General features: G+C 42.6%; 1 protein-coding gene and 1 non-coding gene across 2 annotated transcripts in view; one reads left to right on the forward strand and one right to left on the reverse strand.

Annotated features, from left to right (window-relative positions):
- The window catches only part of LOC126272538 (titin-like), a 999,170-nt gene that overhangs the window by 848,726 nt on the left and 134,927 nt on the right, over positions 1-15,517 (reverse strand).
- Positions 611-683, forward strand: Trnak-cuu (transfer RNA lysine (anticodon CUU)). Its single transcript has one exon. It is a non-coding gene; the product is annotated as a tRNA-Lys (tRNA).

The following is a 15,517-nucleotide window of genomic DNA, read 5'->3' on the forward strand; positions in this document are numbered from 1 at the left end:
GCCTCGCAAATGACAAGTACAGTACAGCAACAGGCGTTAGATGACTCATTGATGACTCTTTGGTCTTGCCTGTTAGCTAGTCGTGTACTGATTCATCATAAATGGAAACAATAGCTTCGTAAGAACGCACGGGGTTCTACTGTTTCACCAGCAGTTAAAGTGAGAGACGATGAAAACCGAATTAATTGTTGCAGATAAACAATGGTCAGAAATATTAAAAGGGTGCAGTTGCATGATTACGGACGATGTTACCGACATATCGGTACAAAATTGCGTAGGTTCTGCATGTACTGCGTGCGCGGGATGTATATATAGGAGGACGGCTTATATCTCTATTGTCGATGATAACTAGGTGTGGACCATAAAGCCGTCCAATCACTTCAGAGATTCCATAGCGTCGACAAATAAGATTACAGCGCATACAGAGATTCCCCTCAGGACCCGCACATAAACTTGTCAACGCCGCAGCGTTAACGACCGCTAGCCCCTGCCCACTATGCCAACTGAAGCAAATCCCCAGGTGAATCACAGCACGCCATCATGACTGAAAGTTCAAGAACAACTCTCGGATGCTACAGTTCTACCATTACTCAAAGCTCGCTTCCAAGCCGCCCGGCTAGCTCAGTCGGTAGAGCATGAGACTCTTAATCTCAGGGTCGTGGGTTCGAGCCCCACGTTGGGCGAATATTTTTATTCTCCCATTGTAACGTCATCATACCTCTGTTATCCTAAAGAGCATGGAACTATTTAAAAAACGTAAAGCTTCTTTGCATAAGCTAGTAAAATGTACGTTTTGAGTGGTGCAGTGTGTATTACTGGTAAGGATATAATGTTATTCCAACGTACTCTGTGAAAAAATGTGCTACGACAGGTAAATGATAGGCAGACATAGCTAGTAACATACAACGGAAGGTCACGACGTTGGGTTCACAGATTTACTTCACACATGGTAGACCTCTAGTAAGCCATTAAAACACCATAATGTGTAGTATTGCTACTATAATTATTCTCAATAAAAGGACGAGAAAAGTGCTGCATTAACTGTGACACATATTTAAGGAGCCACCAAACTAGGTTTTTATGGGTCAATAATAATAATAATAATAATAATAATAATAATAATAATAATAATAATAATAATCCAGTTTGAAGATATACTATTAATAGAAAAGTTAGCTGCAAAGATTTCAAATAACCCAAACAAAATACAGAAGTCATTTTAAAAAATGGAAAAAGAGTACCACAGAAAAAAGAATCCCAGAACTGTAGTATACCAAATACAAAAAAAAGCATCCTATGAAATTGCACAGTACTCTGCTTGAATATTTGTGGCGAAAGATAATTTTTAATCACGATTCGATTCATTGTGCATGTCATACATTAAGAAATGAAAGAATTTTTTTTAACTTTTTGAGTCTATATATTTTCTTAATTCACTGCGGTTACAATTTTCTTGTTTCGCAAGAGGCTCTTCTTTCCCCATAGTTTCGTGGCTGATGAATAGTGAGGGAGCGAGAGGTCACTGTTTTCAAACAAGAAACCTTTTGACTGTCTGCAGTTGTGGCATCTTTATTCTCTGCCTATCTCTGAACTGGGATCGAATCAGAGGTCCACGGAGTTCTATCTCGCAAAGCACCTCTCTGTTTATTGAGGGAAAAAATATACAGACAGCTGACTCACATAAAATCACAAAAATTCAACATAAATAATATAAACCATACCATTTCTGCGCTCTAGTCCTTGAAACGTATTAAAATATCAATTCAGCGTCATCCTACGGCGTCATTTGCTGATGACGATAGCAATCGAATATTTCAGTTGTAGCCTGAAACCATAGTGCGTCAACATCGTCGCCGTCAGTATGTATAGGTGGATTGCAAAGAAGGAAGGTAGTTACGAAAGACCAACAGCTTAAGGGCAAAGGAACTATGGTTATCATGCGATATGATGGTAACTCCCCGTAACAGGGTTCAGGCAGTTTCCTCATTGGTGTTATACGTGCTCCCTAATTTCCGTGCATTTTCTATACTTTATATCTGTGTTAATTTAATGTTCTGCATCTTTAGTCTCTAACCAGCATCAGACGGAGAAGTCGACAATTCAACCACTTGCTGAAAATAGGAGTTCCACTGTTTTCTGTAGCTTTTAAAACGTTCTCGGCCAACACAGCAAAAAAGTTGGAAATCTAGCTTCACTGTCTTTCTCCTTCTTTTCTTCTCCTTCTTCTTCTTCTTCTTCTTCTCCTCCTCCTCCTCGAGTTTCGTTACGGCTGGTTTCGAAAATTCACGCACTTGTCACAGGGGCTGTGTGGGCCTTGTGTGTTGACGTAAGACACAAAGGATAGTGAAGAACAAAACTTAAAACATTACTTTAGTACAGCGGATAAACACGGCTCAGCTGAAGGCAAGAAATGTAATACAAGAAGCATAAAAATTATATACGTGGGCCATGGAGCGAAAATTATTTCAATTTGGAGTGAGAACGCTTCCTTTTACATGCAATCTACTTCATAAACTTACATTAATATGATGTAAAAGAAAGGCCTATCGCTCTCAACGATTGCAGAAGAATTTAGTACTGTGAACGCTGAAGTCCATCCTTTGAGTGTCCCTGACATAGCTTACTACCTTTCGCCTTCGACAGGTACCTACAAACTAACACACTCGTAGACAACAGAGGGGCCGAGCACTCACCAGACGTCACAGAAAACACAAATTCGCGGCACCTAACGCCCGATGGTTTAAGCGAATATACGTTCTCACTTACTATCGATTAAGAAAAACTCCACAAGGCCCTCTGGTATTTAGTCATATGCAAAAACCCCAAGTTCCTCGCACTCGTTTTAGGCCAGGTTCTCATTCAAATGAACAAAAAATGGGCAAAGTTTGGATTTTTTGTTTTTCGAAACAATGAAAAAACGTACAAAGGATCTGTTTGGGAACTACGACTGATCATACTTTGAACCTTATTTTAGATTTTCAATAAAAAAAAAAAAACAGCGCTCCTAATTATAGTTTGATCAAGGGTTAGCGAGTTTGAGGTGCGCATACTGCGTGCAGTGTAGCCCCTCAGGGGAATCAAAAACGGACGTCGGTCGATACTCAAATTTATGGGAGCTTATACCTAAACACAATGAAATATACTTAAATTTAACGATACGATGTTAACTCGAACTTTGAGTTCGATTTTTGTTGGTTTGTTTCACTCTTTATAGCTTTACAAAAAATAGTTAATATTAAGAAATTTCATATATTGTAGGAATAAACTCCCAAAAAAGTATTTAATTTTCGGGGGTCAAAGCTAGAAGTTAATAGTCTGAACCGTCTTTATTTTATGCTGCACGCAGTTTTGAAAAACTGTTTCTCGAGGAAAACCCGATTAAAGATTAGGGAAAATTTTTATACGTAATACCAGTTCAATTTGCATCAAAACTACGTGTCGTCATATATTTTTGATGTCGCTCAGCACAAATCTGAAGTTAGATTTTCAAAATTCAAAATGTCTACCCAATTTGGCGGACCCAATATTTTGTTTTGACCGAACTCGAATCATTCTTGGGAGCAAATCTCTTGTTCTTCTTAGAGAGAAAAGGCTATTTGGATATGCTGAGCTCCGCAGCCTGCACATGTTGTACGTCAGTTTTTTCGGCGAATATGTTTGCATGCTTACCGTAATATAAATCATTTTGTGAATGTGCGTCACGGCACGACAGGTTTTCTGAACGAGCCGGGCAACTCGGTTGCGAGCGTCCCACGGCGGCCGTGACTCTTCAAACAGTGGGCTGTAGAAACTTTTATAACGCACACATTACAAAACCTTTTCGTCCCAACATTCTATACAAACAACTTTAAAAAACGCAATAAAAAATCGAATTTTCCGCCATTTTGAATGAGAACCTGGCCTTAAATAGCTGACAATGCCAAACCATCTTCAAACGGACTTTGCCAGGTGCAGATTTGGATTTACACTTTGTCCTACTATCACACGAAGCTGAATCAAGATTTTACTGAATACAGGCCTACATAACTACTATCATGAAAGCATATTTACTGCAAGGCAAACGAAGCTAATATCAAGATTTTACTGAATAAAGGCCTACATCACTATCATGAAAGCATATTTACTTCAAGGCAAACGAAGCTAACATCTATCTGTTACGTCATGGCAAACGAAATTAACACTCTTCCGTATCTGACCGATCGTCATTCCAGTCCCTTGCTCACTGTACGTGAAAAACAAAGCCCCCCCCCCCAAACAACTAACTATCTACAGCGTCGGTGTGCAAATTTAATTGAGATGATGACGCTGATCTGACATTCTCGCGACGCCGTCATTAGTACCAAGGGAAGGGCGAAGGGCGGTGGAACTGCTCTTGTCTCCACTGGATACATTTCATTTTGGTAACGTCAATGCACCATCCATTTCCTTGTATTCACAGTATTATTTTACGCTGTACATGACATAAGTGTTACGAAGGGGACATACCCGTGTATTGACAATGAAAGAAAGAAATCCTTTTCTGCAATGGGTTCCGTATAAAGCACCCATATTCACAGGGCTAGACGCTAGCGCTTCCATCACTCTTTATCTTCTTAAAGAGCTGGCTGGCGACGCGATGTTTCACAAAGGATGTGGTAGCTACAAATATGTTTCACTGTTCTTATCTGTGAGAAACAGGATCTTACTTATCTCTTGCATGACAAAATGTATACTCCCTTTCACGATTCCCACGTCTATTTTTACTCATTCATAACACGCCTGACTGCTTATGTTACTTCTTTCTGTGGTGTAAAAAGCCTGACAGTATAGCTCCAAGAGGCATTTGAAAATTATATTAAAATTGTGTAAATGACAATGCCTTTACACAGAATATTTTAAAAGAGGTGCACTGGACCAGCGACAAATCCTATTTCAGAGGTACCGACCGCTGACATCAACTAAGTCAATCGCATAAACTTTCGCGTTCAGAGAAACAACGTAGGTGATCAAAATTTACCAAAGTTTTTACAAAAATACACCCAATTCAACTTATCGCGTAGAATCGTTATTACTGTATGAACAATCAGACGCATCTAATCGAAAGAAGACCAAGGGAAAAAAATGCGTCTCATTTCACTACACAGCTGTTACATCGTTTACCGGAGTGCTTTACCTGATTCTCATTGGCCCACCACTACCAGTAACTGCCATAGATTCTAAAGCTGGTTTCAAAACTGCAGTGTTTTACTAGAGACGGCCCGTCAGCGATACCTTCTCCGGTCCTGACATTGGATCACTAGAGTAAAGCATGGAGTTAAACACAGAGCGTAACCTGATTTTTTTCAGACGGAATAAACCATGATTAACGTAAAAGTCATAATGCCTATGGAACTCCCCGATTCTAGTCGAAAGCCTACGTCTAACTATATTCTGCCTCTCACTAATTCTGTAAAAAAGATAATTAACCCAATGAGGACCCAAGTTCGTGACACATTCTAAGAGACTCACTGTACTGAATATGAAAGTAAGTCGCCTAATTACCTGTTGTGACGAAGTTGATTTCCTTACTTTGAAATTTATTTTCGTTTACAAGTCCAAAACCCATCATGTTTTCCACAACAAAAACAAACGATAGTCACATAACTCGAGCAAAGCTTCCGATAACAATCATACTAGCTGTGTGTTCTGTCTTTTCAGAAAATAATACGCTGAGATTGAGCGGCAAAACAAAGGATTCTGTTAGGATATATGTAAGATGAGAAGAATTCCGTCTCGTCACCGATTAGACAAAACACGACTACATGCATGCAACCAAATGGCTAACTGCAGCGCGGACTGCAGCTGACAGTTCAAGCAATTTCCCGCCGTCCTCTTTTCGCGTGGGCGTTCTCAGAAACTAAATACGCTACTTTATGTTTGGAATGAGTCTGACCCTATTAGTTTTATTCCATGTGACCAAGCGATCGAGCGTTCGAATCTCACACCATGAATGTTAGTGTGGACCCATTCCGGTCACCAATACGTATAACTGGAAGGACTGATCAAGATTTCGAAAGAACAGGGCAACACAAGATAGTGTGCCAACAAAGACTAAAGAGGTACTGCAAATTTCTTTAGTGTCTTAATGGGGTTAGAATTCACGAAAGAAACGTTTTTTATTACTCCTTCACGAATCTTAATGTTATTTACGATATCGAAGTGTTGACTTTCGACTGAATTTTCAACGTGGAGAAAAATTGTTGTTAAGTAGGATTTATAGGTAACGGCGGAAGAAGTGCATATCTGGAAGCCCTTTTCGCAATAAATACCTTTGCATGATATAGCGCGTAGTAATCATACAAGTTTAATAAGCATAAGTACATCAGCGTTTCGTCTGGAGACGACGGGGAGCTTGTATAGAGCTAAAACAAAGCGAGTCGGCAAGACTCACCGGAGGAGAAACACCCCTCTGAAGATGTCCAGCGCAGCTCTGGACGAAACGTTAGGAGCTGAAGAGTTTCATGGACCACGACCTTACATCCCGGAAGGTTTACCAGAAGACAAAGCGAAATGTTTACCACCCAAGACAAATTATGCAGATACTTGTATTACAGCCTTTCAAGCACTCTACATACTACCTCAAGATGGAAACTGTTCGCATTTCTAAGTAACTGTTTATCGATCCTAAACTGGATCTTTATCAAACACACACACACACACACACACACACACACACACACACACACACACACACACACACACACAAAGAAGAAAATGTCAAGGTAGGCTTTAATTACTCAGGGATTTGATATACTGTGACCTAATTACTTAATTATTTTAGTTTATATAAATCTCCTCTTCCTCTATCACCTATCGTGGAGGCGGACAAGATTTGTATGTGCTGTAGCTACTTATCTGGCTTTTCTGTTCGTATGTAACCTCCGCAAAATTTAAAAATCCAACCAACCTGCATTGCAGCAATAATTCGAGATAGGTATCTACTTTCTCGTCTCTCTAGGAGATGGAGAGGCTGTTTGGACGACAACAGCGGGGACATGCTGCAGCTCGGCATAGTTGCTGCCATGTGTTGGCAACAAGCGTGCTGCGTGTCTGGGGTCGGACGGTGGCCCGTGGGTGACCTTTGCGGACCTGACTCAGCCGCACGGCACGCAACCCCAGTAAACAAACCGCGCTCCACACTGCAGCTGGGGCTTGTCGTCTGAACGTTACGGTCACTAAAAAAAACAATAAGGGCTACACCGACAATCGCTGCTACTTACATCATCATTGGCCTTTTAAATACTCAGCTACGTCAGCTGCAACATTCAGTATCCAATACTTGACAGGTTTCATTTATTTGGGTACGTTGCACAGTTAATCTGAGTGCGTTACTGCGTAGCTGAATAGTTCCATGTGACGTACATGACTCCTGCTGATTGCAGTGTCTACGCAAGACAACTGTTCCCAAATACAGGAACTAGAACCGTAACAGAGAATCGATAAGACCAACCTTCCAATGTTTATTTAAGTCTGTCCCTTTCTTAGATTATCCTTAAGTCAGGACGAAGACCACCAAACCCGCGAAGTGATTAAGGCCTAAGACTCATTTTAGGGATGAGCGATGCTTAAAAGAGATTACGCGAAAGAACTTGCTCCCCTTTTGTAGTAGTTTATCGTAGGCCATTGCAGCAAGAAAAGTTACACGGCGATTGGGAAAAGAGCGCAGGTCATTACCGTTTTCATCGGAGAGACGGGCATAATTACAGACCTAGACGCTGACATTGTGGAATGCGTTTCATGTTCACGCATTAGGATGTTATCGGAGAACAAAAATCTCCTCTATAAAACTCAATATGGATTCCGCCAACACGATTCTTGCGACACTCAGCTCTGTTCGTCCATAAAAGCTAAGAGCCGTAGACACAGGCGCTGGCGTTGATGCCGTGTTCCTTGTTTTCCGGAAGGCACTCGCTGCAGTTCCTCAGTCTTCGAGCCTACAGAGTAGCTCATCATATATGTGGTTGGATACACGACTACATTGCAGATTTCTAGTCGACGCGTCGGTCTTAACAGATCAAAATCGACAAATGAATGACAATTTCAGGAGTATGCTAAGGGAGTGTCACGGGGACATAACGTTAGAAGCTTCGTGAAGCTATTCTCGGGCGATGCAGTTGTCTGTAAGCACGCTGCAGTGAAATGCAGCAGTAAGTTGTAGATGTAGTTGACCTGCAGAATCCCCGCTGTACGGCGTTCCAAAGATGTAACAACAAGTTGCTATGCATATGGTCATAACTTTTTGGTTCATCTGTCTATATGCGCCTTTAATAAGACTGGGTATGCATGAACCTACCGGTGTGGTTAGCTTGCTGCACACAGCCAAACCAAGTAGTATCTCTCGTAGCAGCAGTATACATGAAAGACATATCAAAAATATCTTTTATAAACTTTGGGGACAGGTTTCTTGCACTAAGGCAGGGAAAAACAGTTCCATAAACTTGGGCCCCATAACGCATACTTTAAGCGCTATGAGCACGTTTTCATCTTCGCTACTTTGAAACACATCTCTACTATTGAACAATTGCCCAAAGCATTTTACAGCTCATGTTTATTGGCAGTATTTCTTCTTGTCTCGGTGTAAGGGACATGTCCACAAAGTCTTTTAAAGTATTATTAAAACACCTTGTATAATTAACATATAGCTAGACACGAGCAGGCACAGCGACTCACCTTCACGCAGAGTGCTGCTCGCTGGCGCTCATCAAACCACGTCCATTGTTGAGACCACAAAGTAAGAGCACTGTACTCCCAAATTCATACATCAGTGTGTAATTCAGAAAACTGAATGAAATCCCACACACTGTAAGTAAATATTTCGGTTTAGTCTGACCTAAGCTCTGGCTACTAACTTAATACACCAATCACTGATGTGAATTAAGACATTGTTTCGTAAATGTAAGTGGCACGATTCGCCTTCTACCTTTTGTCATTTATCTTCTGGTTCTCTCTCTTGTAGCATCTTAGCATTTAAGCATTCTTGTAATTACACCTAATAAGCTCGGCAATAACAACAGTAATCACTACTTTTGTCCATGCTTCACTTGTAGATTACTCTTGTTACCTTCTGTCACTAATGATATATAAAGTTTCTGTATTTAAGTGTAACAAAGTTGGAAGGAGATCAGTTTGGCGACGTGTCGATATGTGCGCCAACCTCGCGCTATTACGTGCAGATTTGCACACTACAGGAAAGTCGAACCTTTCTAATCTAAATTTATTATACCAAGTCCGATTCATATTATTTAACGTAATGCAAAATAATTTGTTGCATTGTATTTAACACTAACTAATTCCGCAGTCAGCAAACTTACCTGCTCGGCAATACTAATTCGGAACCTGACACCAGCAAAGCAGGTAACGGCATTAATTATAACACACCATTCGCAGTAGAAGTTGTAATACATCGATATTACCCGATTCAATTATGATTTTCGTATTCAATTCCTGCGATGGTTGCTGTGACCTATCCACCACACATGTGCATCATTCCATAAACTGGAAAAAAAGTGGAAGACCTAAGGCACACAAACATTTCACTGTGTTTTTTCGCAAAGTACAATGATTTTTGATAATGCACTGCCACAACGACTGTGGGTTTAGCAGTGTGTATAGTAGCGACGAGGGACTTTAAGTGAATAATCCTGTTCCACACGGATCGGTCGCTAGTCGCCCATTGTCGCCTATAATGGACGTTTTGTACTGGAATCGACCCGTAATCTTGTTCTCATAGTCGCGCGTAGTCATAATACAAAAATTTAAATGCTGTCAGCTATGCACTGTACAGTGGTTTGGAGAGAATGGATGTGGATGTACATATATTTTCTGAATTTGTTTTGGCATACACGGTCACGATGAGTCAATTGCGGCGACAGGATGGTGACAGAGTAAAGAGTCACTACGTCTGACAACCGCGAACCCAGTCCACTGCGCACTGTCCAGCCTGCAGGTGGCGCCTGCCGCAAGGGTCGTTTGGATGCCGGGCGGCGGGTAAGGAGGCGGCGTGACGTGCGTTCCCAGAAACACAGCCTATGTTTACAGGCGCACAGTGCTGGCGCAACCTGCCGTCACCGGGTGGTCCCGTGGACTCACTCTCGTGTTTACGTCCTCCTCTGATGACGAGGAGCAGAATATAGCGGCTGCGGTTGACTGATGTCTCCTACGCTCTCCCGTTACTGGGGCGCTAATGGGGGTCGCCACTTGCGCCTGCTCAGCTATGATAAGTTATTTCACAGGAACACACATGTTACTACGTCACTGCAGCACTATCGTGGACGGATTAAGAGACTTAATGATAAGTCACAGCTGCCTCCACTTGTGAACAATAAAATCAGGCAAAGTACTCACACTAACAGAGACAACAGAAACACACTCTCCATCCTCTCGCAGTTTTAAAGCTTCACATGCCTTCGATATAATTATGTATCGCGCATGAGATTTTCTCTACAACTTTTAGGTTAATCATATACATTCGGGTGACTTAAATCTTGGGATAGCGACGTGCATATCTACAGATGGCGGTAGTATCGCCTACACAAGGTATAGAAGGGCAGTGCAGTGGTGGAGCTGTCATTGGTACTCCGCTGATTCATGGGAAAAGGTTCAAAAATGGTTCAAATGGCTCTGAGCACTATGGGACTTAACATCTAAGGTCATCAGACCCTTAGAACTTAGAACTACTTAAACCTAACTAACCTAAGGACATCACACACATCCATGCCCGAGGCAGGATTCGAACCTGCGACCGTAGTGGTCGCCTAGAACCGCACGGCCACATCGGCCAGCTGGGATGTGATTACGGCCACACACGGGAATTCACAGACTTTTGATACGGAATGGTAGTTGGAGCACTATGCATGGGTCATTCCATTTCAGAAGTCGTTAGGGATTTCAGTAATTCGAGATCAGCTGTGTCAAGAGCCCGCCGAGAATACCAAATTTCTGGCATCTACTCTCACCAAGGACAACGCAGTGCCCGACGCTCTTCACTTAACGATCGAGGGCAGCGGCGTTTGCATAGAGTTGTCAATGTTAACAATCAAGCAACAATGTGTGAAATACCCGCAGAAATCATTCTGGCGAGTACAAGGAACGCATCCGTTGGGACAATGCGGCGAAATACGGCGTTAATGGATTACAGCAGCAGACGAAGGACGCGAGTGCCGTTGCTAACAGCACGATGTCGCCTGAAACGCTTCTTCTGAGATCATCACCGCATCGATTGGATCCTAGACAAGTGGAAAATTGTGGTCTCGTCGGATATGTCTTGATTTCAGATGGTAAGACCTAATACAAGGGATCGAGTGTGGCGCAGGCCCAACGAAGCCATGGACTCGGTCAAGGTACTGTGCAAGCTGATGGTGGTGGCTCCATAATGCTGTGGGTTCTCTGGTCCAACTGAACCGATCATTGATTGGAAATGGTTATGTTCGGCCACTTGGAGACCATATGCAGCCATTAATGGGCTTTATGTTCCCAAACAACGATGCACCATGTCGTCGGGCTAAAATTGTTGGCGACTGGTTTGAACATTCTGGACAATTCGAGCGAATGATTTGGCCACCCACGTAGCCCGACACAATTTCCATCGAACACTTATGGGACATAACCGAGAGGTCAATTGGTGCACAAAAAACTGCACGGGAACACTTTCGCAATTATGGACGGTTATCGAGGCACCATGGCACAATATTTCTGCTGGGGCTTCCAACGGCCTGTTGAGTCCATGCAGCCTCGAGATGCTGCACTACGCCGGGCAAAAGGAGGTCCGACACGATATGAGGAAGTATCCCATGACTTTTATAACCTTAGTATATATAACCAAATTTGTATATTTTATATAGCTTTTTATATCTTTGACGATACAGTCGTGTTAACAAGATAGTTGTCATACATTTCATTTTATTTTAAGACACCAACCACGTTATCTACAGCTTCATCTATGCTCCGCAAACCACCGTGAGGTCCACGGCAGAGGGTATGTCCCATTACGCCAGTTATTAGGGTTTCTTCCTGTTCTATTTACGTATGGAGATCGGGAAGAATGATTGGTTGAATGCCTCTGTGCGTGCAATAATTATTCTAATCTTATCCTCACGATACTACGTGTGTTTCCATTTTAATAGTTAAACTAACATATTGAAATGTGTTGTAAGCTCACACAATGCAAACCCGCATAAGCGCTGCACTTTTTCTTTTCTTTCCATTCTACATATTGACTTCACGTCAGAGATAGTAAGGTGTTAACGTCATTCGACGCTAATGTCATTTGAAATTTATATTTCTACTTTTTTGTGTGAATTATGTTAAATAGTAATTGTATACAGGCAGTGCTCTTAACTGCTACAACTGTGCAAAACTATTAATACAGGCGCCATCTCATGTTCCTTCCCACGGATGTTTGATATCTATCAGTTATATGCATTACGACTTTTACTGTGATGTTAGTAACAGAGACGTTCATTTTTTATATATGTATATATTTTATTTCTCGTTTCTTCTTGAAGCGCTATACCTTCTGGTATTGATTTAAACACCACGTAGCTTAATAATGCCAAGGGAGCGATTTAGCTAATCGCTAAATTGTGAGATAAAGTGCCTACCCAGAAAAATGTTTCCCTCAAGAAATTCACAGCGGCTGCGAATCTGTAGGTCAAACCCCAAAAGTATTGAGAAAATAACGAACACACAAAAAGAATAAAGGAAAAGGAAAAAAGAATAAGCTTTTCCGTTCCTTCGTTGACGAGGTCGTCGGAGACAGAAGACAAAACCGGACTGGAGAACTATGAGAACTGCGAGAAAATGGGAGAAAGAAACGGCCTGAAGCGCGGCGATACAGTTCAGCCCTTGCGTCCCGATAACCCGAACATTCATCCCTGTTGCTACGTGACTAATGCACAAAAAACGAATTCACTGTGCTGCCTCATTCTTCGCACTCTCCAGACCTGGTCCCGGCGAACTCATATTTATTTCCAAAGTTGAAGTCCCCCTTGGAAGGACGAAGATTTGCAACACTAGACGAGACAGAAGAAAATTCGCGGACTGTGATTCTCGCGTTCCAGCAAGAGGCGTGTCAAGACTGTTTCCGAAAGTGAAAACAGCGTTTGGAGCTGTGAATCAATTGTGGAAAAGAGTACTTCGAAGGAAACCAGGCACAATAAGTAAAAGGTACTTTTTTGAACAGACCTCGTACACCATTGCTGTACCGCAGATTTTCTAATTCATAATTGCATACTACAGTGCACTAAAGTACACAACTGTACATGGTGACAGAAGGAATACTTGTTTTCGTACTTGAGGAAACATCGTAAAACCGGTCGGGAATTTGAACAGCCGTCCTCTCGAATACGAACCCAGTGTACTAACCACTGCGCCATCAAATCACTATGATTATTATTGGTGGTATGTTTGCTGATTCTTTCTTTAATAGGACAGACCTCCACATGAGTTATAACAAACAAAATTCCGTTTGTCACGCAAATTCCCGTGATTTCTCGACTTCAGATCTCTCACAACTTTCTACGCTCTACAGTCTAGACCATGCGTAGTCAAACTATTTTCCCTAGCGCCTACTTCTATTTCGCTGTTAGTAGCAATATTTTCTCTGCCCTGTTTCCAAAGTAAGTTCACAAAATTTGTAAAGCTCAATTACAGCAAGTTAAAGCATACAATAATAACTACTTACCAAATTCCGTAGGTCACAATTTCATGAGAACGAAATGAAAACATTTTTGAAATTCCGACCATCTACCGCCCACCATGAAAGCTGGAACGCCCACTAGTGAGCGATAGGGACCAGGCTGACTACCGCTAGTCTCGACTGCGTCCTGGGATTTTTCAAATTCCACGGTAATTACGCAAACCAATGTTTTAATCGATATGCGCTACGCACATTCACTCTGGGAGCTGTCGGCTGATTACATGCAGCGGATGCGTAGGTCTGGGCTCAGACGCGAACAATGCGTTACACTATAAAGACGGCCAATGGGAAGATGCAGCGCAGACGACAGAGAAAGTGGCGAAGACGCCAGACAATGGGCATTGTGCGTCGGGATTGGACGCCGGGAGCGCTTCATCACCGTCGCTGCCGCTGCACTCGCCGTAATCCCGGGGCTCCCTCTCTCCATATCCGCATCGCAACCGGAACGCCGCCTACCACCATAGCAACTGGACACTTCTGTTCCGGGTTCACGGAAGAAACGTGTCAAATAAGGAACTTTCATTTACTTATTTTAGCCTCATAGGATTACGGCCATGAAGCGCTCACTTACATCCAACTAGACAACATACAGGGGGTGGACAAAAATATGGAAGTAGTGCGAGAAATGTCCACTGACCAACCAGAACATTATGACCACCTACCTAACAGCCAGCATGTCCACCTTCGGCACGAATAAAAGCGGCGATGCCTTGTGGCGTGGAAGCAAAGAGGAATTGGTAGTTCGCCGGAGGGAGCTGGCAGCACAACCCCACACACAAGTCACCTAGTTCCCGTAAATTCCGCCGACGGGGCGTTGTGCTCTGATACCAAATTCAATAACCTTCCACATGTGTTCGATCGGGTTTAGCACTGGCGAGTTGGGGGGCCAGCACATCAATTGGAACTCGACACTGTGTTTCTCGAACTACTCCACCACATTATAAACAAATCTAAACAAAGGATGAATCTGGTGAAACTAATTAGCTCTAAATTCGGGGGTGCTATCCCAGACGCAGTACTACATACCTATAGGGCATTCGTCAGACCAATCCCTGAGTACGGTGTCTGCCTAAGGACAACCTCCAAAGCACAGTACGACAGAATTTCCGCATTCGACCGCCGAAACCCGATACTAGCAGCGAAGCTGCACTACGCCACAGCAAACGTTCTAGTCTATGAGGGCACCAACACTCGTCCTATTTTAGATAAGATAGCCGCAAAATGTGCCAAATGCGGTCGGAACAGACTAGGTAGAGAAGGGATCATGAAAGTGCTAATCTGCAGACCTATCTCCGAGTTCAGTATCACCCAATTCAGATACCCTTGCCATCGCACATGCAGTCCAAAAATCAGAAAAAGAAGAATCCACTGAAGTGAAGTGCACAACACAACTTCCCCTATCCTCTCCAATAGGCGCTGCAGACCGGAACCGCGGGACTGCTACGGTCGCAGGTTCGAATCCTGCCTCGGGCATGGATGTGTGTGATGTCCTTAGGTTAGTTATGTTTAAGTAGTTCTAAGTTCTAGGGGACTGATGACCTAAGATCTTAAGTCCCATAGTGCTCCTCTCCAATCACACCAGTGAAATGAAGTGCAACGATCGATTGCGTCTTCCCTCCTCACACACTAGAGTCTAGGAATAGAGTTATCCAAAACAAACTACAGGTTAGAAACATACAGAGTCAATATAGCGTATAGCGTAGGCACATTCCTCAATATAGAACACAAGTCCATAAATAGAAGATATAATCCATATATCAGGAGAATATCAATTACACTAGAAACCTAAATCAGCAATTCACA

The sequence above is a fragment of the Schistocerca gregaria genome, chromosome 1, assembly GCF_023897955.1.
Source record: "Schistocerca gregaria isolate iqSchGreg1 chromosome 1, iqSchGreg1.2, whole genome shotgun sequence".
Taxonomy (NCBI): domain Eukaryota; kingdom Metazoa; phylum Arthropoda; class Insecta; order Orthoptera; family Acrididae; genus Schistocerca; species Schistocerca gregaria.